This window comes from Melospiza melodia, chromosome 6 (genome assembly GCF_035770615.1).
Source record: "Melospiza melodia melodia isolate bMelMel2 chromosome 6, bMelMel2.pri, whole genome shotgun sequence".
In the NCBI taxonomy this organism is placed as follows: Eukaryota; Metazoa; Chordata; class Aves; order Passeriformes; family Passerellidae; genus Melospiza; species Melospiza melodia.
The window spans coordinates 3,470,801-3,497,493 of record NC_086199.1 but is presented as its reverse complement, the minus strand read 5'-3'; the positions used below and the strand labels follow the sequence as shown (position 1 = coordinate 3,497,493).

Below are 26,693 nucleotides of genomic sequence, written 5' to 3'. Positions count from 1 at the left end.
AACCAAACTACACCCAGCTCTATGCGGGGGGGAATGCATTTATAGCCATTTTCCAACTCTACTCTACTGCTGCTGCTCTTATTTAAATAAAATCACGATTTGGCCCAAATTTTTCATATTGTTGCAGATTACAGTAAATCTGCACTCAGTGGGCAAAGCTAACCTTTCAAAAGAACTTGGCTGGGAAATTGAAAAGGTCAAGATTCAAAGGAGATAACACAGGAGAGAAGCCCAGAGGAAACACCATCATCCATCCAGGGTGTTGGTGCATCCACCAGCCCCAAAGGAAAGGAGGGAAGCAGCCCCAGAGCTCCTGTTCCTCTGTTAGATCACAGCAAATTGGACAGGTTCCAGAAGACGAGAAAAAACAAAAAAGAAACCCAGGGGTTAGATTTAAATATGCAGAAGGGAAAGTCAGGGAATTACAAACTGGTCACTTAACTGGAACTCCTGGAAAACTGATGGAACAAATAATGAAACAACCTATTTGTAAGCACTTAGGAGATAATAAGATGATAAGTGACTGCCGACACCCATTTGTCAAGAGCAATTTGATTTCCTTCTGCGACAGAGCAACTGGCCTGTGAATAGCTGGAGGAGCAGGCAGGGCTGTATATCTTGATATTCATTAGGTGCTGCTGCACATGGCTCCCTGAGCAGCACAGCAGAGAGAAACTGCTCTAATGTGGGCACACAACTCATCTGAAAAACACATGGAGGAGCTGGGGCTGCTGATTCACTGTGAGAACAGGAGGATGTGCTGGGCAAGGAGACTGTCCTGGGCCTGGCACCTCCCAGAAGGTCACTGCTGATAAGGGGGATGTGATAAACGTGATCAGCATGCAGGTATTGTGCTAAGAGAGAGGAAAACACTCCAGGAAACTGGACTAAGGTCAAACAGTGCCGAGGATTCGAAGGGGTGGCATGAAGCCGGGTCAGGGGAGGTTTAGGCTGGAGATCAGGAAAGGTTTTTCCCCCAGAGGGTGGTGGGGCACTGACCACTCCCCTGGGGTTGGTCACAGCACCAGCCTGCCAGAGCTCCAGGAGAATTTGGACAATGCTCTCAAGCACAGGATGGAATTGGAGTGTCCTGCGCAGGGTCAGGAGCTGGACTCGATGCTCCTTGTGGGTCTCCTTCCAACTCAGGATATTCTGTAAGACTTGAAGAGATGTGGAAGAACATCTGCATGAAGCAGGTGGGAACAAGGGAAACACATCTGTGCAGCACGAGGTGGGCAAGACCCTGGTTTGGAAGCACCATCTCAGTCAGACACCCTGCTGCACAGAAAATCTGCACCAGGCAGCCTGACCCTGGCTGAGAGGGGAGCACTGGCATGGACAAGCTGCTCTCCACCTCTGCTGCTGCCCAGGGAAATGGGGGAGTCACCATCTCTGGAGGGACTGGACAGCTGTGAGGATGTGGCCCTTGGGGACAGGGGTCACTGGAGGCCTTGGCAGTGCTGGGGGGATGGTTGAACTCAGTGACCCTGGAGGGCTTTTCCAACCTAAACAATTTCTATGATTCTCTGACTTGAACTGCAGCAAAGATGAATGAGGTTGGCAGGGTGGCCCAGGACACTGTGAGATCTCCATCACCAGAGGTTTCTTTGAAGATACAAACTCCAAACACCTACCAAACCTACCCAGACCAGCCACATGACACTTCCCAGCCCCAGGGCAGTCTCTCCTCCAGTGCTGACCAAACCCCTTTGTAAAACCTTCAAATCTTCAGCCATGCAATCCTGCTACAGGAGCCACAACTGAGCTGTGTGGTGGTGAACACTCCCTCCTGCTTGCTTTAAACACACAGCCCAAAGCTTCATCAGGTGAAATGCTGAAAAAATCCCCCAAAATTTTATGTTCTCTCTTCCTTCTGCTGTCTTCAACCCATTCTGTACAGGAAGCTGCTCTAAATCACTGATTATCCCTACAGGCTCTGTGTGGTTTTGAGTAAGGTAACTGAACCCACACCACTGAAATGCAGATCTGGATCTCCATCTGTAGGATCATTCATCAGGTTTGCTCTTGGGAAAGCACAAGAGCAAATCAATGTCCAGCTCAGGATATTCCGTGACCCAGGAACTGGACTCTACGATCCATGTGGGTCCCCTCCCCTCAGGATATTCCATGATATTCCACGATTCTGCATGACCCATGCTGCCAGCCAGCAGCTAACCCAACCCTCCCACCATCTCTGACCCAGAAAAGGGCTGTTAGAGCAGCAACTTCTCCCAGTTAGGGCCAAACTCTGTCCCTCAGTTCCCGACACGACCGTGGCAGCGAGCAGCACTCACCCCTCCACATTCACCCTCCCAGCTCCAAGGCACGCAACTGTTTTAATAGGAAGCCACTAGATGGCTTGCTGGAAGCACTGGAGACTCTCCCTGGAACTTTCTGCACTGGTATTTACTTCTGCAGAGCTCCCCCTCCTCCAGAGCCACTTCCTGAGCCAGCCCAGCGTGCCCGAGCCGTGCTGCGCCGAAAGGAGCGAGGGACACGACGTGGCACAGCTCTGGGGGAGAGGGAGCTGCTGTACGGCAGCACAGGGGGCTTCTGGTGCTCTGGGTGTGCTCCTGCCCCCCTGGGAATGCTGAGAGATTGTTCTGGTGCTAAAAAAAATGGGATTTGGGAGAGCAACACTCAGCACAAGTGATGCTGTAAAGATACACGAGCGTAGCGGGACTCAAGGCTCACCAGTGCATATCCATATTTTCCATATGTAGATGTCCCTGCTCCAGGCAAGGCTTCCTGTTGGGATGAATGTGATTTATCTGTCCCCTCTCTCTTAGTCAGCTGCCTGGTGAGCTGAAAACATGTCTTATTTTCTCCCGTCCTCCTGCAGAGAGGGATGTCACACCCCGATATTTCATCATCCTTCTCGTGGTGGTTCAGCAGCACTCTCAGGCTGGCACAGCCAAACCCCAGCCTGGCACCAGCTGGGATTCTGTAGCAGCTCAGATAAACTGAGAAATCAAAGATCACTAAAAAAAAAAAGGCCTGCAATGCACTGCTCAAAGAAGTTGGTGCCACTTAAAATAGGAGGAAAATACACGCAGAAAAAGCTGAGTCTGGTGTAAACTGGGTGCAGGAGAGGAGGAGGAGGAGGAGGAGGCAGGTGGCCATGGCTGGGCTCCTCCTCCTCCTCACACGGGGAGAGCTGAGCATGAAGGTCCCCACTGGGGAAACACAGGATGGCGCCAGAGCTGCTTTTTGGGAAGTCTGCCTGGGACCTCCAAGAGATTTGGGGGCTTAAACCACAGCCCCAAAAGGATGGAGCACTCACCCAGAAGCCTGTGGCTGATGAAGGGCTGGGTGCCCTGGCCCAGGCAGGAGCTGGTCTCCTTCTCAGCCAGCAGCAGGATGTGCACAATTAAACAAAAATGGAAAATAATTAGATCTGAAAGAGGTTTGGCTCTCTCTGAGATGGGGCAGAAGGTCAGGCTTAATCCTATCTGCCAGAAAACAGAGGGATCTGGAGAGGGCAGTGCAGGAGAGGGAAGCTGGAGCTGCCTGTGGGCAGGGGGAGAGGGGCTGGCAACACCCCAGGGCACAGGAGCCCCCCCTGCAGCCCTCACCTGCTCCCATGCACCCCTGGCCATCTGGGATACCCCATCCTTCACTGCCAGAACAAACCCTCTGGGGCAGCTGGGACTGGGATGTGTTTTGGGATCCCACATCCTGACACGGTACCTGTGGTGGGTCACAGGCACTGATCTCACAGTGCCTCATCAGCTCCCCTGGGTGCTGCTGCAGGCGCTTCCCACCACAGGATTTCACTGCTCTGTGCAATGTCACTGCCAAATCTGAGCATAGAGAGAGCCCCAAAGTCAGAGTCCTCCCCGTGCTGCCTTGAAATCCCCAAAATCCCTGTCCTGCCATTGAACTGCCCTCTCCTCTGGGAGATGAGGTAAGCTAACAACTGACCAGCCCTGCTCTGGGAAGGGATGGGAGCTGCTGGTACCCCCGAAGCAGAAAATCCCAGTTTTTATTATGGGACATTTTCTTGGATGAGAAGCTGAATGAAGGTGGGATGTGAAACTACCTTCTACTGAAGGATTACTTAACTGACAGGATTTTGCTGCTAGACAGCCCAGCTGATGCATGTGCAGCATGCCTGGATAAATCCAGCTCCAAATATAGCTGGGTCCTGCTTCCAAGACGGAAACCTGTGCTTGTGCTATGAATAGGACCAACACCATCCCCGAAACTGGGGCTTCTGGCTGGAAAATTAGGTGAAGTTTGTAAATTTATTAAGCTATTAAGGGATTTCTCTGTCTCAAATCTGCTTAATCACTGCTGGATCTCTGCAAACTGTTAATTTGTTAATTGCCACCATGTCCAGCCAGTGGTGATGGATCCACCTCTAACACTGCACTGCATGAGGGACTTTCCTGCCTTTACTCTGAGGGATGAAGGGGTTATTCCAACCACCAGCAAGGCTCATGGTTATGATGTCCTGGGAACAGCCACAGTTTTCCAAATGTAAAGCCAGACAGATGGACAAAGGCAGGATGGACACAGTCCCTGCAAAAAACAACACGAGTAGCACACTGGTGCCTGCATTTACAAACCCTGAAGGGCCAGACTGCAGGGGTTTAATTCCAGTTTTGGTTTTTGTGAACAGATTTCTGGGTCAGAAGATTCCAGTTTATAAACACCACCCCTGCTGAGAGGGATGGCCAAGAGCAGCTGCCAGCACAGGAGAGGAACGTATGGGTCTCACCAGGTGACTTGTCTTCAAGGAACAACAATGATGCCAAGTAACTCCCAAGCACTTGAACGAACCCAAAAACCAACCAAACCCATCCAAGAGAAACCATTTCCTTTTGGAAGTAGAAACTGGGTTTTCCTCCTGTTACTATATACAACTTATTTCACAGTGAAGCACAGCCCAAGTGAAGTGTCCAGAGGAGGCCATGGAGATGCTCCAAGGGCTGGAGGCAGGCTGGGAGAGCTGGGGATGCTGCCCTGGAGAGGAGAAGGCTCCAGGGAGAGCTCAGAGCCCCTGGCAGGGCCTGAAGGGGCTCCAGGAGAGCTGCAGAGGGACTGGGGACAAGGGATGGAGGGACAGGACAAGGGGGAATAACTTTGCTCAGATCAGGGTTAAGTGGGACATTGAAAGGAATTCTTCCCTGTGAGGGTGGGCAGGCCCTGGCACAGGGTGCCCAGAGCAGCTGTGGCTGCCCCTGGATCCCTGGCAGTGCCCAAGGCCAGGTTGGACAGGGATTGAAGCAGCCTGGGACAGTGGAAGGTGTCCCTGCCCATGGCAGGAGGTTGGAATGAGGTGCTCTTCAAGGTCCCTTCCAATCCAAAGCATTCCAGGATTCCATGAATTTGCTGATTTTGGTGAAATGAGTGAGATGAGTGATGTGTAACTTATGAAACAGACAACAGCTTATCCTGAGCAGCAAGGACACCAATTTAAAGACTAGAAGTGTTTTAAAACCTGCCCAAGGATCTTCCAAGTAACAAAGAGGACATTCACACAGGAGGTTTGGTATCATTGCCCCTCAATGCCAAGTCAGTGCACTTAAGGGCTCCAGTTGTCAGCAAATTGCTCTTAAATTACTGTTTTATTATGCCCTTGTTTTCAGTTTTCCATAAAAAGTTCTCAAAAGCCCATTCAGATAATTTGCCCAAGCAAGAAATGACTAAGAGAGGGATTCATAGGATCATTAAGGTTGGAAAAGACCTCTAAGATCATTGAGTCCAACCATTAACCAGATGCTCAAATCTGAAGGGCACCCTCCAAGAACCTTCCCAAAGGGCTGAAATAAACTGCACTCTCAGATGTATTTGGGGAGAAAAGCCAGGAATTTGTACTAAAAGTTTAGGTTGGGATCCTTGATCTTGTGAAGTGGCATACAGCAGCATCAGGGACTGGAGAGAGGAACTGCGTGCTCTGGATGGCAATCAAACCTTTCTGGGGATGGACAACACCAAGGTTTTCATGCCTTGGATGGCCAGCAGCAAAAGAGAAATCCAATCCATGCTAAGGCAGCTGGCAACTGCTTCCAGTGAGGCTGGAATCAGTGGCCACAGAGCAGGAGATGGCTATTTCTGGGTCTGCAGGAAGGTTTTTCAAGAAGCTTCCTCAGCAGCTCCCAGAAGAGGCTCCCATTGTTCACCATTTCCTGGATTATAAATGTGAAACTCAATCTGGGTGATGGGCAGAGCTGTGTGCAGGGCACCCACTTTTTATTGTCAGAGGCAGAAAAATCAGCACCTGGACTCATCCTGCTGTGCAAAGACCCAGCAGCACATCACCACCCACCAGCTTCTCCACACATCCATGGGAGATGCTGCACTTCCATCAAAATCCCCCAAATCTGTGGTAAATGAGGTCAGCCCTGGGATCTCACACTTATTCCAGCTGCCTGGATGCCTTCACCAGGGCAAAAGGGGTCAGGAAACCTGACCCTGCACATGAACACAGCCCAACAACCTGAGCTTGGCCACAGCATCATCTCCCAGTGAGTGACCGTCATCAGACAAACCTGAATTCTATGTCTAATTGTTCCAGTTTCTCCCAAGCACTTCTGTTTGCCTCCATTTCCAGTCCAATTTATCTGCTTTATGCTTGAATTCATCTGCTTCAGATTCTCAACTAGATGATCTTTAAGGTTCCTCCCAACCCAAACCATTCATTGATTCTATGAGTGGGGTGGAGAAACCACACCCCACCTCACTCAGTGCAGTTTGCTGCAAAGATAAAGCAGAGGAGCAAAAAAATCAAGAGATTTCACCCACAAGTCTGAATTTGCACCAAGTGCATTAACCAAGGGCAGGTTGCTGCCAGTCCCAGCCTTCCCACAACTGGGTTTACTGGTGTGTGGGATGGTCCAGCTCCCCACCACCCATCACAGAAATCCACTCTCCAACAGCACTGCAGACACAAACCTCTGCCCTGGCTCCTGCTGCAGCAGCTCAATTGAAGGTGAAGCACAAAGTGTTTCCAGCTGAAGGGATTTAAATTATTATTTGCAGTAATTAGCACCTGCACGTTGACCCAGTCACAATACTTTGTTTGGGCAATTTTACATCATTCCCTTCGTAAATCAGCCTCACTCAAAAGGCCAACATGAAGGAAAACAAAGCAAGAACCCTGTTGGAAACACTCTGTACCCCATCCAGAGCACATCAATACCTTCACTGTTAAACCTGGCAGCCTTCTCCCTCCACCAGAGGCCAAATAATCAGAATTTCAGCATGTGCCTCCTCGTTATTGCGACCGGCGCTAATTAAGAGGAAACACATCTCGGTGATAAACGTTACTGCTGACCTGCCAAGTGCAGCAGGCAGAAGCAGTCACTGAAACACTGCTGAACTGAACCCTGCTCCTCATCTCCCCAAGACTGATGCCAGCACAGGGGAGAAGACACTCATGATGCTTCCAAGCACCTCCACATCCACGAGGCTGCAGCGTAAATCCCAACAAGGGACCCAAAAACCAACCAAACCCATCCAAGACAAACCATGATCTCACCAGGTGACTTGTCTTCAAGGAGCAACAATAATGCCAAGTGCTCTCAAGCACTTGAAGGAACCCAAGAAACAACCAAACCCATCCGAGATAAATCATTTCATTTTGGAAGCAGAAACTGGGTTCTCCTCCTGTTACTACGTACAACTTATTTCACAGTGAAGCAGAACCCAAGTGAAGTGTCCAGAGGAGGCCATGGAGATGCTCCAAGGAAGGGCTGGAGCCAGGCTGGGAGAGCTGGGAGTGCTCACCTGGAGAGGAGAAGGCTCCAGGGAGAGCTCAGAGCCTGCTCCAAGTCTGGATTTATGCCTGACCTCAGCAGGGTGGGAGGACCTAATGCCACACGTCTGGAGGCAGCAGGAGCCGTGCCAAGTGCCAGATGCCAAGCAGCACAGTGCCTGCTGGACCCACGGCTGCTGGCACCTCCCAGGGGAGGCCAGCTCTGCATCCTGGGCACAGCTTCCTCACAGGTCACCGAAATCATTCACCCCAGGGGATAATGAGGGATCTGACAGAGGAAAAGCCCATAAACCCCCACGGGTGGCTTTTTGCTGTCACTCCCTCCCATTCAGGTCTAACAGGCCCACCTGGGGGGGAATTGGGAAGCATTGGGGAAGCTCTTGCCTTGGAACAAATCTTTGCTAGGAGCTGGGAACAGCCTGCAGAAGAGCCCAGGACAAGAGGAGGGCTTGGGGACTGCTGTGTGTGGGATTAAGGGCTCTGCACTTCCCCCAGTCCCACAGCTTTGAACCTCCAGCTCCAACACACTCAGCGCCACCCCAGCACCTTTGCTCTATAACGAGATATAAAAAGGCAACCACACAATTCCCCTTTTCCTGACTGGTCACTTCCCTTTCCCGGGCCGATTCAAGGGTGGACAACCTCTCAGAAGGACAGGTGGACCTTTTGTCCACCAGCACCCGCAAGGAGAGGACAGACAGACAGACATCACACGAGGCACATGCAGCTACATCCCACCTCACACCCCGCGGAAAATCTGCCAGCGACGCAGAGCAACCTCTGGGTTCACATGGTGCTGGCTCCCCTCCGTGTTTCCAGCAGCTACATCACACTCCAAGAGGCTAAAAATACATGAGGAAAGTACTTAATGTTTCTTTTCCACCCGAGCTGCTGCTGCAGAGCAGCTCCAAGGGGGAGGGGAGGTGAACAGACCAGAGTGGATGTGGGGGAAAGGAGGCAAAAAAAAAAAAATGGAGCAATAAAGAAATGTGGGACAGCACATCCCACAAAAGGGGGCGGCCTGGGAAATCCCCACTGCAGGCAACACTTGGAAAAACAAAGCAAGAGCCACATAACCATGAAAAGCAAAGTGTTTCTGAACACAGAGAGGATTTAAGGCCAGGTTGGATGGGATCTGGAGCAACCTGGTCTGGTGGGAGGTGTCCCTGTCCATGGCAAGGGCTGGAATGAGCTGATCTTTAGGGCGCCTTCCAGCCCAAACCAATCTGTGATTCTGTGGTTCAGCACTGACAAGAGCACAGAAGAATTCATGAAGGAGCATCTCCTCCATTCCTAATTACCAAGATTAAGGAGCTCCATGCAAATTAATTACACAATATTCCTTGTTAAATGCAGCAGTGAATATTTAACCACCAAACCCAATTATGCTCCAAAGAGATAATCTTCCTGCAATGGCTCCCAGCGTTCCCAGGTGAGTCCTTCCCCACCCAGGGCCCAGGAAGGAGGGATGGGTTTGTCAGCACAGCTGGGTGGCAAGAGGCACATGGGTTTCATGGAATTCTGGAATGGTTTGGGTAGGAAGGGACCTTAGTTCTCTTCAAGACCACCCAGTTCCAACCCCCTGCCATGGGCAAGGACAGCTTCACTAGACAAGGTTGCTCCAAACCCCATCCAATTTGGCCTTAAAACATTTCAGGGATGGGGCAGCCACAGCTTCTCTGGGCAACTCTTTCAACAATTTCTCACAATTCCTCTTGGGACACCAGGCAAGGGGCAGGTGACTGTATGACATGTAAGTTCTGGGGAAACAAAAAGCAAACCACCCCTTGCTCCTGTCTCCAAAACCCCTGTGTGGGATAAGACATGAGCCCTACTCAACTTGTTGCCCTTTTAAAGGGTAGCAATCCTTGGGCAGAGAGTTCAGCTGTCTGTCTCCGGCAGCTCACCTCTCCATGATGCTCTCCAAAGCAGGATTTGGGAATTTCAGCACTGAAACCAGGCTCCAGGACAGGCCTTGATCAGATCTTCCCATCCTGTTACCCCAAATAGGCTGATGAAACCCCACCAGCAGACAGAGCACCCTCCACCCAATTTCTAAACTCCAAATGGGAGCAGAATGCCCAATATTTTGGTCAGATGCAGAGCAAACTGGAATATTTCTCACCAAAACATCCCCAAACTCCCACTGAGATCCACAAGGACAGAAGAGCCCAGCTCCACTGTGAGTAGAAATGAGTAAGATTTTCATATTTTTGCCACTATTTTCCCCCTCTGCCTCCTGAGCTTGCCAGAGCTGCAGTCATTAGGAGGCTGTTTGTACAAACCCAGAAGTGATGTATTTTTAGCACTGGAGAATTGCATGGCACGATCATTAAGGAGCTTCTGCAGACAGCAACAAGAGCAGGGATTTTTCCTTCTCTAAATTGGCTCCAGCCACTACAGTTTTCAGCCCAAAGCAGACTTTCAGGAAATTCAGGAGGAGAGGGAGCCTTTTCCATGACACATTTAATACTGAGCTGAAGCACACTCGATTTTCACACTGTGCATCCGACGGGAGGTTTTATGGATTTGTTTTCTAGGCTGTACTGTTGCACACTTTTGCTACAGAACATAATACCCTGTATTATCACAACACTCCCTAGCAACAGGACTTTAATTTAGTGCAGAGATTTCCAATGCTGAGAGCATTTCACTGACTCAGAGCAAAGATGACACGCTGGGAAACCTTATCAAAAGCCCCACGGGTGCCAAGGGATTCTACACCACATGAATGATGGCACTGGAGCTTCCCAGCACAACGTGGCCAGCCCTGGCACACAGAACACCTTGGGAAAGAGGAATTTGCTTCGCTGATTTCACAATCCACAGTCCAGCCAGCGTGGAGTGATGTCTACATTGACGGCAGCAGCGCCAGTGGGTGGGAGAGAAGAGTGGAAATCCAACAAGCGCTCGGACAGAGAAATGTGGGGAGGGGTTCAGTGGCACAAATGAGAGCTCAGAGCCAGGGGGACATCAAGCAGGACAAGGTGCCACCTCCTGCCTCTCACCCCAAGGTCAGGAGGAGCACAGATGCCTGGCAGACAAACCAACCAACCAACCTCCTGCAAAAGCTGTCCTGAGGAGTGAAGCCAACCTGACATTGGACAAGAACGCCCAGTGCCAGCTCCCCCTCACTCATGGAGCACCCAAAGCCCCTCAGCATCGCAGGCATCCTGCTCCCAAACCTCAGATGGGGAGGATGGACTTGGGAAAGCCCAGGAAAAGAGGGCCAGGGTCCCACCTGACCAGAGAGAGCATCCAAAGGTGCAACAGCCATACCAGCACTCGGGTGAGGTGTTGCTCCACCTCTGCCAGCTGGGGCAGAAGAGCAGGAGAAAAGCAGGAGCACCATCCACGGGTGGGTTGAGAAGAATTTCTGCCATTTCTCATGGCAGAAATGACACCGAAAGCACGTCCCTTGTGGAGAGCAGAGGGGAATCCACCAGCCCTCGTGCAGGAATATCAGAGCAGCCGTGCCAGGTCTGATGGGTGAAGATATCCCAGTGAGATCCTGGGTCAAGTGGCTTCTGCTGGCTCTGTGCAAAGGCAGCTGAGCTCAGCCAGCCCATGGCAGTGGCATGGGTCAGCAAGGATTAAAAGCATAATTAAACAGGAGCTGCAGATTGCTTCCAGAAGCCCCATCCCTCCCTGGAGCCCTGGGGAAAACGCTGCTGCTCCTGGGACCTGGGCTACAGGTGGGAAATGAGCTCCCTGCCTGCTTTCACTGACACCAGGGTTACACTGCTCACATGCCTCCACACGCCCTCAAATCCAGATTTTCACTGGAATTTCCCAGGATGCAGGAAGCCAAAGAAATAAAAGATGCAATTTCTGTATCTCTTTTTTGAGCTTAATCCATAAAAACACACGAATCCTCCTGACTTTCAGGCACAACCACAGGCATGGAGGAAATACTCCTCTGACTTCTTAATTTCAATTGCAAAAAGCCTTTTTACCAAAAGCTTAATTGAAATGCAGATAAGTTCCTTCAAAGGCTAAAATAAATATATAAAAAATTATCTGAATGTCATAACGGTGTTGCCTAAAATGGATAAAGGATTTAGAAGGGGGAAAAATAATACTAAAAATAAGTTATGAAGGGTATGCAAGGTATTGATATACAGCACATGGTTTAAACTGTTAATCATTGAACAGATTCCAGTATAAAAATAAAGAGACTGAAGCTGCACATAATGGAGGAGTTGCTCTATTTATAAACTTCTCTGTGCAAAGGGCAGCGAGGGCCAGGATGAGCCAGCAGTGGAGGCAGAGGGACACTGCTACAGAGCCCATATTTGAGGGAAAATAAACAAGTTTTTTAAATTTTTTTTTTTTATTTTAAAAACACTGTCAACAAAATCAAACCGAGCTGCCCAGGAGCCTGTGTGCCCCAGCCATGTGAGCAGCATTTCCAGCCCTGGCATGTGACAGCTCTCCCAATTTAGCCAGTAACTGACTCCCTGTGACCTGTAATAACACCGCTCCCAAATTAGAGCCCTCAATTTGACTTGGCTCTGCTCCCTCCCTCCCAGCAACATAAAGCATCCTTTTTCCCCCCTCTCCCCGAACATTCCTAATCCTGTCCTTTTGCACTGCCAACTCAAACTCCCATTGAGTCTTTTCCTATTTTTTCTGGGTGTGGAGGGGGGGGTTGGTTGTGGAGGGACGGGGGGGTGCAGGCAGCAAAGGGCAGGGAAAAAAAGCCCGGTGGAAAAACACCAAGAGACAAAAACAACAACAAAATCAGACAAAAAATTCCAAGTTGGTGACATTCAGCTGGAAAAGCTCAATGACTCACATGCAAATAAAATCTGCCTAAATTCACTGTTGCATGACGCAGGCCACTGGCTTCAGCATGAAAAGGGCCGGGATGAAATCATCCACAATTAAATGGGAGCTTGGAAGGCTGCAAAGGCAGCAGCATCAGCGCTGCTCCCTGGGCTTAATAGGAAACACAAAGGAAGGAAGTTCAGTGGAGTGAGAACATCCCCCTTTCCCCTCCTCCCCACCGACACCTCGCACCATCAGTCATCCCCAGCCCTCAGAGCGGCTCCTCCAGCGTCCACACTCAGCTCCAGCAAGCTGCTCCCCAGCCTGCTGCTGCCAGATCTTAATGGGCTTTCCTGGAATACCAGCTCAAAAGTGAAATAAAAATAAATGTGGCTACGTGGCAAGGCAACCACACCCCCCCGCCACCAGCCAGCAGCTTCTTCCAGAGATTTCTGTTCTGATGTTTGCACAATGGTCAGGAGATATTGGAGAGTTAACACTGAGAAACCTTGCACCAAATCCAGTCCCCCCCACAAATTTAAATCTGAGTTCTCAGGTTTGCTCTTGCATTGCAACAGTGCTTTAAAACCTTCTGAGTTCTGAAATGCTGTCTGAAGTCACGTTACAGGAATGCACTCACAGGGAATGGGGTGCCAGGGTTTCCCCTCTGCCAGGATGGGCACCAGGCTCTGCATCCAACCCTGCCATGGGGCAGTGCCATGAACCAGGTCACTGCCCTCCTTCAAGCCCAAAGTAACAATGGGAGGGGGAAGAACAAACTGAAAAAGGTCATTTTAACCTGGATTGGGAGTCATAGCACAGTTTTCAAAAGGCTTTTGGTGCTGCAGCTAAGAAGGGAAAACAAAGCTGAGAACAAGAGCTGGCACCCTCCAAAGTGCTGCTCTGGGGATGCCCTGGTGGGTGCTGCTCCTCTGATCTGCTCTGCTGAGATCCCACCTGGAGTCTGGCATCCAGCTCAGGGATCCCCAGCACAGGAGGGACGTGGAGCTGCTGAAATGAGTCCAGAGGAGGCCACAGAGATCCTCTCAGGGCTGGAGCCCTCTGCTCCTGAGCCAGGCTGGGAGAGCTGGAGGTGCTCCAGGGGAGAAGAGAAGGCTCCAGAAGAGCTGGAGAGGGACTGGGGACAAGGGATGGAGGGACAGGACAATGGGGAACAACTTTTCACTGTCAGGAGCAGGGCCAGGTGGGATATTGGGAAGGAATTCCTGGCTGTGAGGGTGGTGAGGCCCTGGCACAGATTGCCCAGAGAAGCTGTGGCTGCTCCTGAACCCCTGGAAGTGTCCCAGGTCAGGCTGGACAGGGTTGGAGCAACCTGGTGATTGTATGATCCATCTGGGAAGCAGACGGACAGCACCCCAAGCACCCAAGAGTGGCCACAACCAGCTGTGAGGCCATTGAGAGAGGCCATTGCACCTCACTTCAGCTATGAAGGGAATCCTCTCCCACAAGAGGAAATCAGGTGGCAGAGAATGATGCACCTAGTTTCCACATTAATTTGGAAACTGGGTGCTTCAACCTTTCTGGACCTCCCTTCAGGCCGGGTGTGCCTGTCCCTGGGATTATCCCAGAGCTGTGCTTTTGGAAGATTCCAGCCTGAGCTGAAATTCTCAGCACTGCTCACCCCAGGCTGCAGTGGCTGCAGGAGCAGGGTGTGAACAGGCCCATAAAAGGGAACTGGGAGACTTGAGCCTCCTGCCAGTAAAGCCCACATTTGCTCTGCAGGAATCTGCACCTCCCTGGGAAAAACAAACAAACAAACAAACAAAAAACAACAACCAACCAAACAACAATCTATAAAAATAATATATTGAAGTCTACAAGTGGGGAAAGGCTGCAAGTGCCTGCAGGAGGACACCCGACTGTGCCTGGGCCATCTGGTCACCCACCCTGGGTGACACTGCCCTCCCTTCACCACCAGATGCTAATTCCTTTCATCCTGCCTGGCCCTCCACTGGTGTAATTTTAGGTCTGTGAATAGGACCATCTGCCTTTGAGATGCTCGTTTATTTTTGGCTGAGCCCTCCCTTTCACCACTCCCTCCTAAAGGAAGTCCAAACCAGGGAACAGTGCTCCTTGTCTGCTCCTCTGATCACCAACCAGCTATCTGAGGATGTTCTGCACCACTGTCACTCGTCAAACTGGGGGTGTCATTATCTTCAAAGCACTTTGCAAACACTTTTTTCCTTCCTCCCCGTGTTGCCACCACAAAGTTGTAATTATTCACTTCTCTCTGAACATGGTGGGCTTGGTCCAGCAGCCTGGAGCTCGGCCAAGACGTGCTCAGCAAAATTCAACATGGCCAAAGTAAAGCTAAAACAAAGTGGTTCCTATCTTTGGATGCTGAGGACTGCTACCCTTGCTTCCTTTCCCACAGCAGACGTGGAAATGGTAAAAATAAAAATAAATGCTGGAGCCACAGCAGCCAATAGTGTAATTTCCACGTATTAAGCGATGCCTGGACAAAAAGGGAGTTTTGAGGGAAGTTCTGCTTTTATACACATCTAAGTGCCATGAATGAAAGTCACTGTCACAATGATGGAAAACAGTAATTAGCAAAATACTGCACAGAAATGCTGAGAGAAATGCTTCTGGCTGGGGTGACCATGTGGGTGCTCCCAGCCAAAGCTGCACATGGATAAACCCTGGGAGCACAGCAAGGCCATGGCAACCCCACCATGGCAGGGGCTCATCTCTTGGGATGGTGTTGGATCCATATTTTGGGATAAATGTGTGTCCTACATGTCCCAGCCAAAGGCATCCCTGACTGCTTCAGGGGATGCAGGCAGGGCGAGCTAACAGGCTGAGTCTGTGATCTACCAGCCACAAAATCACGGATTTTGCTTCTTTTTAAGAGTTTCACAAGTGGCTGAGACAGGTGGGAGGAATGGTTCCAGGTAAACCCTTCCAGAACCAATTTCTTTGTACAAATCCAGGTTGTGCAAAGCTTATGCAGCACTACCAAATTATTTATTTTTTTTTAAAGATGAGGAAGATTGTGGTTCAGTCTGAGGTTTGAACACTTCTCAGCTCTGTTATGAACCCACAGGAGCTACAGGACGTGGAGCCTGTTGCTGGAAATCAGTGTCAGACACCAGAGAACATCAACACAGGGGACCCCCCTCACTGTGTGCACCCCAAAGGCTGAAGAGAAGATCCTGTAATGCTGCCGAGCCCCTCACAGGGAAAACACCCAGGACTTCAAAGGAGAAAATTTCTGAGCAATGCTTGAGGTGTTAAAATCAATCCCTGCCTTTGGCTGGCCACAACTCTCTGCCCTGCAGGAGCCTGGGGAAACACCTGGTTGTTCATTGCTTCAAATTCTCTGCAGTGAATGAAAGAAAAAGTAACTTAATGGATCTGATCAGATGTCAGATTTAACAGGATCTCCTGCCTGGGTAAGAACTGACCCATTTTGCTTTGCCTTGAAGGCAGGATGAGCAGCAAACTCCACGAGCCGGGCTGTGCAGTGAGGACAAGCAGCTTCACCCCCACGCTGGGGTGAATTCCCAGGAGGAATTCGGGGATGCAGACATCCCTCCCGTCCCTTTCTGCTCTCACACGGCCCAGAGCAGAGCACTTGACCAAAGGCAGAGATGAGTCAGTGCGAGGAGGAGCCTTTCTAATTTCGCCCGCTTTGATCCTGCCCTGGAGTGCCAGCGTCAAAGAGGAGGGAGGGGAGAGCTGGGGCTGGCTCAGGGAGGACGGGAAAATCTCTGCATCTACAACTGAGACATTCAAAGCACACTGCAACTCCTCTTTTTTAGGAAATTCCCACGAAAAAGTGGCACAAAGAGCTGACTCTCCCCAGCTCGCAGCACTCAGTGACTCCCTGTGTATTTCCCTGCTGTACAAGCACTCAGAAGGTTCAAATACACCTTTCCCTGGGGAATTCACCTTTCCCTGTGGAATTCACTGCTGCCTGCAGCACTGCCTTGTCCTTCCTTTATTACCAGCCTCACATTTTGTTTCTCGTGTACCCACGAAGTGCTGCAGGATCTCAAGACAAAGAGTGGCTTTGTTCCTTCAGAATAAAACCTCTGTTTGCCCAGTTTTTATTGGTATTTCACAAAAACATCCTAGGAGCTGTAAAGATTCGTTTTGGGGGGGGTAAAGTGATGTGTCGGAGTCACAGCTTTTGTTTCCATGATCCCTTTCCACTGAGAACAGATGAAATGGGTAAATGTGGACACTGAATTTAAAGGACAGATAACACAGGTCCTGACAATTACAGATTCCCATTGCCTGGTTCCTCTCCTGTAATTGCTGATGCCCACCAAAGGCACCACAAATATGCTGAGGAACCCAACTCCTGTCCCAGCTCTGAGCAATAATGAGTTTGACACTTGTTAGTGCTTGAAACATGAAAAGCTTTCCCAACTAACTCAAGTTTTCACTAAACCAAAATCATCCTCCTCCCCTTGTCTGGCTAAAATGTCTGGTTTTAGCTATCAGAGAAGCCACAAGGAGAATTTGAGATTCCGTTTTCTTGACCAAATTCCATAATATTTGGGAAGAAACTTCCAACAAAATGAAAATCTTGTGTTTTTGTGGAGAGAGGGAGAGAGATAGATCTCCCTGCAGAAGAAAATTCCCTTCCCTGCATCTTGTTTTCCTCTGAGGAGCGGCAACACATTGCAGTTACTCACGGGGAAGGATTCAAGCTCCACAGCTCAGAAGGGATGAACAGCAGGAGTGACAGGATTTCTGGAAGCTGACGACCCCTCTCTCACCCTCCAGGCTACTGATTCCAGCTAATTGGAGCCTCAAGTGGCTCTGAGCCAACTGACAGCAACACAGCAACAAATGTGCAGAAATCCACTCAATTCTGAGAGATGCACAACACTGGCTGGGTCCAACAGCCTGGGTCCAACAGGGATGATAAAAATTTAAAGAATATTGTTAAGGGCATTGTCCAGCTGCCTTTTCAACACTGACAGGTTTGGGGCATCAGTCACCTCTATGGGAAGCCTGTCCCAGTGTTTGACCACTGACTTGGTAAAGAAATCACAGATTCACAGGTTTGGGTTGAAGGGACATTGATGAACACCCAGTTCCACCCCTGCCATGGGCAGGGACACCTTCCACCAGCCCAGGGTGCTCCAAACCCTGTCCAACCTGGCCTTGGACACTTCCAGGGACAAGACAACCACAGCTTTACTTTAAAGCCATTACTGTTTCTCCTTCCAACTGAAATTTTCCTTTCCTTTCCTTTCCTTTCCTTTCCTTTCCTTTCCTTTCCTTTCCTTTCCTTTCCTTTCCTTTCCTTTCCTTTCCTTTCCTTTCCTTTCCTTTCCTTTCCTTTCCTTTCCTTTCCTTTCCTTTCCTTTCCTTTCCTTTCCTTTCCTTTCCTTTCCTTTCCTTTCCTTTCCTTGAAATTTCCTTGAAATTTCCTTGAAATTTCCTTGAAATTTCCTTGAAATTTCCTTTCCTTGAAATTTCCTTGAAATTTCCTTTCCTTGAAATTTCCTTTCCTTGAAATTTCCTTTCCTTGAAATTTCCTTTCCTTTCCTTGAAATTTCCTTTCCTTGAAATTTCCTTTCCTTGAAATTTCCTTTCCTTTCCTTGAAATTTCCTTGAAATTTCCTTTCCTTTCCTTGAAATTTCCTTTCCTTTCCTTTCCTTTCCTTGAAATTTCCTTTCCTTGAAATTTCCTTTCCTTTTTCCATTCCATTCCATTCCATTCCATTCCATTCCATTCCATTCCATTCCATTCCATTCCATTCCATTCCATTCCATTCCATTCCTTTTTCCATTCCATTCCTTTTCCCATCCCATCCCACCCCACCCAGCTGGGCTCTGCTGCAGGCAATCCCTGCAGAAACACCTGACTGCTGAATACCTCCAGCAATTCAGAGCCTGTCTGGAGAGATGCAAACTGCACCCATGCAACACAGAAGAGCCTGGCCAAGGCTTTTCCATGTCATGATGCAGCAACAGCACCATCCCATTCAGCCCCTGTGGCAGGGGGAGGTTCACATCCCAGCTCCCCACAGGAAAAGTGAAGCCCCCAGCTCAAAAGGATTCCTACAATTGCTCAGACACTCCAGTTTTCCAACTCTCTTTGTGTGGTGTGAAGGGAAAATTAAGGATTTGGGGTTTTACACAACTCTGAGTTATCCTCTGCCACCTCCACTCTCCCACTGTGTCTCCTCCTGGTATTTGGAAGGGAAATGTCTCAAGCAGAGGGGAATTGTTAAAGACAGGCACTCACACAGGTAATGCTTGCAAAGCCTCTGCTCCTCTTCTGGGCCACTTCACAAGCAGCAGCACAGCAAGGGACTCATTAAAGGCAGAAAATTGGGCACCAGGAACAAATTCCATGCCCTGTCACCTTGCACAGCCCCTCTGCTGCTGTGGAATATTCACACACAGACCCAGGACAGCAACTGCAGCTGCCAGTGTGTGACAAGGAAAGCTGCAAAGCAAACACTGAGGGGTTTATAAGGAAACACAGCAGGAAGGAGTGTGATTCCCAGAGAATATCACTTCTCCATCAGATGCTGACAATGGGTTCAGAGCATGAAAGTGTCCCAGCTCTGGCAGGACCAGCTCCCAGCAGCACAGGGAGGAGCTGGCAAAGGTGGTGAGAAGCCCTGGCTTCCCACTCACACCACATACCCCTGGGAAAAACTTGGAAAACAGCTTTTGGGGAGGGATCAGAGATGCAGCAAATTCCTGCCTTGATAAAACAACCAATGTGCGGCCATGCTCAGCTTTCAGGCCTTACAACAGCCACCACTGTTTGCAGAAGGAAATTATTTTGGGGTGAAACCTGATCAGCTCCCAAGGCAGCAGCACAAAGGCTGGGAGAGGCATCTCCCTGCTCTCCCTGGGATGCAGCTGCCAGGGAGAACCTGAAGCTCAGGGCTGGCACTCCTGCTGTCCCTCTGTGTCACACAGTGCCAGCCTGTGCCCCTGACACCGACCTGGATGGGATCAGGATGCTGAACACAAGGCAGAGTGAAGCAGAAGAGAACAGAACAGAATTTATTTTCTCCCAGTATCCCAGAGGACTTTCACTCCCTGAATGACTTCCAAGTGTCTTTTCTCCTCCACCACACCAAGAGCTCAGCACAAGCAGTGGGGATTCCTCCTGGCTGGCAGAGATGGGCAGATCCCACTGGAAAAGCCATGGAGCTGCAAGGCTGGAGCTCACAGCCTCCCCTTTATCCTCAGCCTGGCATTTCCTCTGTTTCAGGTGATTTTGATAGGAATTTAAAGCTTCCTGTACCTTTAGGTGGCAGATGAGTGGCAAAGTCAGAGCCCTTCCAGCCCTGCTGTCCTCCTTGACACCAAGGCTGACACCTCCCACTGCTCCACATCCCAGTGATTTTCTACTACACAAACAAATTAGAACTGGGTTTAAAGAACCACCCCTGACCCCAAAGCAGCCCAGCTATCACCAGTGCAGGGACTGAGGCAGTGCAGAACCACCTCCATGTGACTCAGAGCTGCCTCCAGGTGGGTGACAGCCAGGAGTTCCCCTGCACTGCTGGCCAAGGTGTCACCCACCACTGGTGTTTCACTGGAACTCACTGCTGGTGGGATGGGAGCCTCCCTGCTCAGGTTAGCACAGGTGCTCATCAGCCAAAATTGCTCCTGCAGCAACTCATGCCCTCCAGCCATGACCAAAAACCACCTACCCAGGAGAAGAATGCAAAAATAGAGGAGAAGAATGCAAAAGTAGCGTGGTTTGGGATTTGAGAGAGGAAAACAACATTCAAATGCTGGATGAAAACAAAACAACCTCAGAAAACACTGCTACTTTTATTTTGTTTGAGGCACTTTCTGGGTAAATCCATTGAATCAGAAGTACTCAAAGCCCCAGCAGCTGCTGTCTCCTGTGCAAAGTTTGCATTCAAGGAGGTTTTTTTCTCCCCAGCTCTTAAAATAGAAAGCGTGTTTCTCCAGCCTGGCCAAACCATTCACCACCCTGCAGTGCAAACCCACTCCCATCCCTCCAGGGCTGGGGATTGCTGGGTTACAGACCCATGGCCTCACCATACAAACCCAGTTTCCTGGATACTTGCACCACAGCATCTAAATTCTGTTGTGGTCTGGACTTCACAGGCTGCTGGTTTTAATATTTTCAGATGCTGGAAGCAAGGCAAGCTCCCTGCAAATCCCAGCCATTTTCTTAACCTTTCTTTTGTTTGATTTTCCTTTTCCATGATGCTGTGGAAGAGACACAAGCCATGATGTGGCAGGACACAAAGGTGGCTCTGGACACAGCTGGGTCCTCCCATCCCTGACTCTCAGCAAGCAGTTTCTAACAGATGATGGGGCTGCTGAAACCACAGCTGCTTCCAACCTCTCTTCATGTAAAGACCAAGTGAAGGTACATTTCATTACGTAGATGTGTCTATTACCAATACAATTTATGGCTTGGCATTATTCAGGCAGATTAATGAAGTGTCCTTGCTTCTAAAGATAAAACATCTTTCCAAATCCTTCCCATAGATGTGCTGCTTGCTCAGCATTCCTGCATTATTCATTGGTAACATCAGAGCACTCTTGCAGTGCCTTTCCCACAGCAGTGCCCTGCTCCAGGTGGGATGAGGAGACCCAGACCCATCTCCTTTTCCTGAACAGGGCAGTTTAATAATATTTGAATAATCCTCTATTATTCAGATATTGAATGGGGCTGTGATTTCTGTACACTGTTTCTCACCAGAAGCCTCCCAGCCTTTCACATTGGGGTTTATCTTCCAGCCTCCTCCTAAAGGATCATTTAGGTTTGAAAAGATCCTTAAGATTCAGTCCAGTCATTAACCCAGCACTGACAAGGCCACCTTTAAACCCTGTCCTCAAGTGCCACATCCACACATCTTTCAAATCCCTCCAGGGGTGGGGACTCCACCAATGCCCATTCCAATGTGTGCCCTCTGCTCCAGTGATGCTGGGGACTCTCTGGGTATCTTGCCAGGCAAATTTCCCCAAAGTTCTGTGAGAAGCTGAGGCTGCTGACACGAGCAGCAGCATCTGATCAGCAACGTGTGATGCTGAGTAAGGACATGTTTGTCATTTCTCCTTGGCCTGTTTCACAAGCTTTGTGGCTACTGTCATGCCCCAGGCACCTTCACAGCGCACGGGGTGAGGCCTTAAAGGGAAAGGAAAAAACCCCAAGCTCTGGGGAGTGATTGCAGCTGGCTACAGGGATCAAAGCTGTGGGCAACAACTCCCATGAAACTGCCACACCAACAGGCACCCAGACCTCACCCAACAGCCAAAACAGGAAAGGAAACCTTACTGCACATTTGAATCAGAGCCTCAATCCTGTACACCCTAAAAAACATTGATCTTTTGACAGTGCTGTGCCCTTTGAGCTGATGTGGGGAAGCAGAACCCATCTGATTGACCACGATTTTAGGGACGGCCAAGCCAAGCCCAGCTCCCCTCTCAGTGCAGAACACACAAACCCCACCCTGACCACAGAGCTCTGGAGATCTGGAGCTGGGCAGAACACACAGATCCCATCCTGATCACAGAGATCTGGAGCAGAACACACAGATCCCATCCTGATCACAGAGCTCTGGAGCAGAACACACAGATCCCATCCTGATCACAGAGCTCTGGAGATCTGGAGCTGGGCAGAACACACAGATCCACCCTGATCACAGAGCTCTGGAGATCTGGAGCAGAACACACAGATCTCACCTGATCACAGAGCTCTGGAGATCTGGAGCAGAACACACAGATCTCACCTGATCACAGAGCTCTGGAGATCTGGAGCAGGGCAGAACACACAGATCCCACCCTGATCACAGAGCTCTGGAGATCTGGAGCAGGGAAGAACACACAGATCCCACCCTGATCACAGAGCTCTGGAGATCTGGAGCAGGGCAGAACACACAGATCCCTCCAGATCACAGAGCTCTGGAGATCTGGAGCAGAACACACAGATCCCACCCTGATCACAGAGCTCTGGAGATCTGGAGCAGAACACACAGATCCTTCCTGCTCACAGAGCTCTGGAGATGTGGAGCAGGGCAGAACACACAGATCCACCCTGATCACAGAGCTCTGGAGCTGGCCAACGCTGCCTTGCAGTGCCCAAAACCAGACTCTGGTACAACACTGGCCACACATACCAGAAACCCAGCACCAAGCCCACTCCATCTCAGAGGATCTCATCTCCTGCACACTCAGAGCTCCAGGAAACCCTCGGTGCTGGCAGAGGGCAGGCAGGCAAGGAGGCAGCAGGTACCTCTGTCACTATATGAAAACAGAGCCTCAGCAAACAGCACTCAGGAACTTGCTTTTGATCTCAGGCTTTGCCTGTAGCATCTCCTTGATGAAACCTGTATTCCATCAACAAATCCTAGCCCAGGGGATAAACTAGATAATCAAACATTTCAGCTTGCTGCTGAATTTCCCAAAATAAACAGCCCGTTCATAGTATCAACCCAAACTTTGCTAATCCTCCCAGCCGTCACCATCTCAGCCATGTGAACACTGGTGACCTCCACGGATCTTCATCATCCTCCCTGCAACACTGCAGCAAAACAAAAGCTGTGCTTCAGCCCAGCCCTTCCTGATGCCAGGTGTGCTACAGGAGAGCAAGGCAAGTATTTCACAATGGGAGTGGATTTCAGAGCTCCCACAGAATTATTTCCAGTTCAGGCAGGGAAGTGCAGCTCCCTCGCTCTCCCAGCCACAGCCCCAGGTGTCCTGCACAATCCAGGGCTCCCAGGGACTTTCCCTGCTCTTGAAGGGCACGTTGGCTTCCAGAAAATGAGGGCTCAGAGCAAAGTGGTGGAAGGAACATTATTTTTCGACATCAGGGGAAATTTATTTGCAATAAGGGCACCCAAGCTCTGGACCAAGGAGGCAGGACAATCTTTTTCAGAGGACAAGTTCAAGAGCAGAGAAGACAAATGTGTCCAGGCAGGCCCAACACCACCAGTGCAGAGAGAGAGAGGTCACCTCAATGCTCTTTCCAGGGGTCTGTATAGGAGATATTTTCAGTACCTTTATAAACATTGTAAAGATAGAAACACTCATTCAGAAAATTCAGAGTTAACCAGTACAAAGGACATCTACATCATTTGTTCTTCCTGAGTCTCCTGCACACATCAGCTGATGCTGCCCCTCCAAAGCAGGGGACGGCTGTATCACAGAGTCACAGAAGGGCTTGGATTGGAAAAGATCTTAAAGATCATTTCATTACAAACCCTGCCATGGCAGGGACACCTTCCAGTGGCCCAGGTTGCTCCAAGCCCTGTCCAACCTGGCCTGAAGCAGGTCCAGGCATCCAGGGGCAGCCACAGCTTCTCTGGGTACTCTGTGGCTCCTCACAGGGAAGAATTTCTTGCCCAAATCCCATCTATCCCTGCCATCTGTCAGTGGGAAGCCATTCCCTGTGTGCTGTCCCTCCATCCCTTGTCCCAGGTCCCTCTCCAGTTCTCTTGGAGCTCCTTTAGGCATTCCCTCTCCCTGGAACCTTCTCTTCTCAAGCTAAACAATCCCTGAACACCTTCCCATGGATCTCCTGCAGAGGTGAAGCTGAGCTCCACTCCACACAGAGATCCCCCTGGCTGAGCTGGACTGTTGAGCATCTCAACAAACCCAGGGTAATTCCCACCTGCTGGGACCCCTTCTCACCTCTGGCAGATGAAGCCAGCTGGAAGTTTACAGTCAACAGGTTTCTGCCCCTTCTTTGCAGTTCAGTGAGATTGTTTTAAAGAGCTTTTGTCTACAACAACACAGACAGCAATATTTACTTAAAAACAAACAAGTGGGACAGAAAGTGCTTTTCCTGAGCTTCTCAAGGCACCAGGGTTTGACTGGAAGGGGCAGGGCTGGTGGGAGGGGAGTCTTGCTCAACAGCTACAGTAGGTGATACAACTGAGCACCTGAAAGGCTGGAAAAATAGCTTTAGAAAGCATTAGCTCCCACACTTTCATGTAATCAGATACAAAGCTAGCCAACAAAATCCTGGGTTTAATAGCCAATCCAAGTTTTCTTTGGCTGGCAGACAAAATTTGCTTTCTGTTTTTTAACTCCAGCATAAGTCACTCTTGAGAAACAGATTTTGCCTGCATCATATTTTAAACAAGTCAATATGAATGTGATTTAGAGGAGCTAGGACTCAAAGGCTGGGGTGCTGTCTTTCCATTTCTTATCCCTGAGCAAATGTCCTAGTCCTGTCTGTCTGTCTGTCTGGCATGTAGGAAGCTTGTCTAGGGCAGCAATGTGTGATTTGTGAATGATTTTCCATCACTCTGAGCAGATTTATTCTGGTTTATAGCCATTGTATTGACATGCTCATTGTATCTTACTGCCCTGGCCCTAAAAATCTCCATGTGTGCACAGGTAAGAGCAGCTGCAGGTAGGACTGCATGGAAAAAAAAGGATATCCATGCCAGTGATTAAATGTGTATTCAATAAGAGAGGAATCAGGGCACAATATATATAATATATACTATAAAATATAAAATATATAATATAAATATATATAATACATAACATAATATATAATATATAATATATAATATATAATATATAAATATATAATATATAATATATAATATATAATATATAATATATAATATATAATATATAATATATAATATATAATATATAATATATAATATATAATATAAGCCAGTTATCTAAAAGGGTAACATTCTACAATATTATATATAATATTATATATAATATATATTATATTATATATATAATAATATATACAATATATAATGTATCTATTGTATATATATTATATATATTATTAATAGAATAGAATAGAATAGAATAGAATAGAATAGAATAGAATAGAATAGAATAGAATAGAATAGAATAGAATAGAATAGAATAGAATAGAATATTTTAGAATGTTATCCTTTTGGATAACTGGCCTATTCAAATTTGGGTACCAAGATTCTTTCTGACCTGGGAAAGCTGCACAGTTTAGATTTCTCTCAACAGCTGAAGGACCCATTTTCCAGTTTTCTAAACCCACATATTCACAGGAAATTGCTGACAACTTGTGACCTAAAGGTGAGTATTTTACAGAGTGTTGGTTGCCTAAGGCAGCAGCTGGACTTGGTGATATTTAAGGTATTTTCCAACCTAAACTATGAATCTACAGGTATGTATTTGAACAAATACACTGGTTTTGCAAGGAAAGATTGCTCTGAAGACCAAGAGCAGGTATTGCACTGTCTGGTTACACGACATTACTGCAGGATGCATTATTACAAATGGGATTTTTCTGTCTTCACGGGCCAATTAAAAACCCAACAGGTTGCTAAGAGGCCTTTAAGGTTTTATTTCTAAACTTTCTCTAAAGCAGCCATGCATGGCCAGGGGCAGGAAGCTGTCAGTGCAGCCCACAGCCCCGTGCCCAGGAGGGCAGGAGGGACAGCAGCACATCAGACACAGCAAACACATGACCACGGCCCCAAAAATACACCCTGCTATCACAAGGCCAGGAATAGCCCGGCAAGGGGGGATGGACAGAGCCATCCTGACAGGATTTTCTTTGTTTTATCTTCTCACACCTCCCAAAGGCTGCAGCTTTGAAAGATTAACCCTGTGAGAGGAGCCTGCATGCTTGGCTCCAACCATCACCCAACGTGGGGCAATCCCTGGCAATGGCAATCCCTGGGAATGGCAATGGCAATTCCTGGGAATGGCAATCCTGGGGAATGGCAATTCCTGGGAATGGCAATCCTGGGAAATGCCAATCCTTGGGGAATGGCAATCCCTGGGAATGGCAATCCCTGGGAATGGCAATCCTGGGGAATGGCAATACCTGGGAATGGCAATCCCTGGGAATGGCAATGGCAATCCCTGGGAATGGCAATCCTGGGAATGGCAATCCTGGGGAATGGCAATCCCTGGGAATGGCAATACCTGGGAATGGCAATCCCTGGGAATGGCAATGGCAATCCCTGGGAATGGCAATCCTGGGAATGGCAATCCTGGGGAATGGCAATCCCTGGGAATGGCAATACCTGGGAATGGCAATCCCTGGGAATGGCAATGGCAATCCCTGGGAATGGCAATCCTTGGGAATGGCAATCCCTGGGAATGGCAATGGCAATCCCTGGGAAATGGCAATCCCTGGGAATGGCAATACCTGGGTATGGCAATTCCTGGGAATGGCAATACCTGGGTATGGCAATTCCTGGGAATGGCAATCCCTGGGAAATGGCAATCCCTGGGAATGGCA

The 26,693-nt window shown here is 49.1% G+C and overlaps 1 protein-coding gene across 5 annotated transcripts in view; it reads right to left on the bottom strand.

The window, feature by feature from the left end:
• Positions 1–26,693, bottom strand: part of SAMD4A (sterile alpha motif domain containing 4A) — a 102,523-nt gene that overhangs the window by 39,254 nt on the left and 36,576 nt on the right. Inside the window, exon 2 of one of the 5 annotated variants that reach the window (XR_010028223.1) lies at positions 8,462–8,565. The exons of the other annotated variants lie outside the window; for them this stretch is intronic. The gene's annotated coding sequence lies outside the window, so the exon portion shown is untranslated. The remainder of the gene's footprint in view (positions 1–8,461; positions 8,566–26,693) is intronic. 5 annotated transcript variants of the gene reach the window in all.